Source organism: Oryx dammah, unplaced genomic scaffold (genome assembly GCF_014754425.2).
Source record: "Oryx dammah isolate SB20612 unplaced genomic scaffold, SCBI_Odam_1.1 HiC_scaffold_16, whole genome shotgun sequence".
Lineage (NCBI taxonomy): Eukaryota > Metazoa > Chordata > Mammalia > Artiodactyla > Bovidae > Oryx > Oryx dammah.
The window spans coordinates 40,823-42,391 of NW_024070200.1; positions in this window are offsets into that span (position 1 = coordinate 40,823).

Sequence of the window (1,569 nt, forward strand, 5' to 3'; positions counted from 1 at the left end):
TTGTCTCTAGGGTATTTATCTGTGATTCCATTTTGACTTCAAGGTTTTGGATCATTTTCACTATCAATATTCGGAATTCTTTCTCAGGTAGATTCCCTATCTCTTCCTCTTTTGTCTGGTTTGGTGGGCATTTCTCCTGCTCCTTTACCTGTTGGGTATTCCTGTGTCTCTTCATCTTGGTTATATTGCTGCGTTTGGAATGGCCTTTTTGTATTCTGGTAATTTGTGGAGTTTTCTTTATTGTGGAGCTTCCTCACTGTGGGTGGGGTTGTATCAGTGGCTTGTCAAGGTTTCCTGGTTAGGGAAGCTTGTGTTGGAGGTCTGGTGGGTGGAGCTGGGTTTCTTCTCTCTGGAGTGCAGTGGAGTGACCAGTAATGGGTTATGAGACATCTAAAGTTTTGGAGTAACTTTGAACTGCCTGTATATTGAAGCTCAGGGGTGTGTTCCTGTGTTGCTGGAGAATTTGTGTAATATGTCTTGCTCTGGAACTTGTTGGCCTTTGGGTGGAGCTTTGTTTCAGTGTAGGTTTGGAGGCATTTGATGAGCTCCTATTGCTTAATGTTCCCTGAATTCAGGAGTTCTCTGATGTTCTCAAGCTTTGGACTTAAGCCTCCTGCTTCTGGTTTTCGGTTTTATTTTTACGGTGGTCTCTAGACTTCTCCATCTATACAGCACCAATGATATAGCATCTAGGCTAAAGATGAAAGGTTTCTCCACATTGAGGGGCACCCAGAGAGGTTCACTGGGTTACATGGAGAAGAGAAGAGGGAGGGGGTAGTTAGAGGTGACTGGGATGAGATGCGGTGAGATCAAAAGAGGAGAGAGCAAGCTAGTCAATAGTCACTTCCTTATGTGCGCTCCATAGTCTGGACCTCTCAGAGGTATTCACGGAGTTATACAGGGAAGAGGAGAGAGAGGAAGTAGACAGAGGTGGCCAGGAGGGTAAGAGAGAGGAATGAAAAGGAGAGAGACAGGTCCAGCCAGTAATCAGTTCCTTAGGTGCTCTCCACTATCTAGAACACACAGAGAATCACAGAGTTGGATATAGGAGAGATGGGGGGAGGGGGGGGAGAGACAGAGGCCACCTGGTGGAGAAAAAGGAGAGTCCAAAAGGAGGAGAGAGTGGTCAAGCCAGTAATCTTGCTGTCAGGTAAGATTGGGTTATGAAATGTACAAGATTGACAACAAAAACCGAAAAGCAAAGATTAAAATCCTAGAGTAGAGGTTAGATTTTCAAAAATACAATGTTAAAGAGATGAAGCAGAAGGAAGAAAGAGAAAAAGAGAAAAGATAAAAAAATAATAATATTAAGAAAAAGAAATAAGGAAAAACAATAAGGAAAAAAATATATATATAAGAAAAAAAACCCCCAAGATTAAAAAAGAAATACCAACAACAACCATGCGAAGACTATATATGGTGTTTGCTTTAAAAAAGTAGAGTCTTTTTTTTTTTTGAAAAGTAATAGTTATAGAAATATAAAGTAGAAAAATAGAAGACTTAACAGTTTAAAAAAAAGTTTGAGAAAAAAAGAAAAAAAAAGGCAAAAAAAAACCAAAAAAAAAAAAA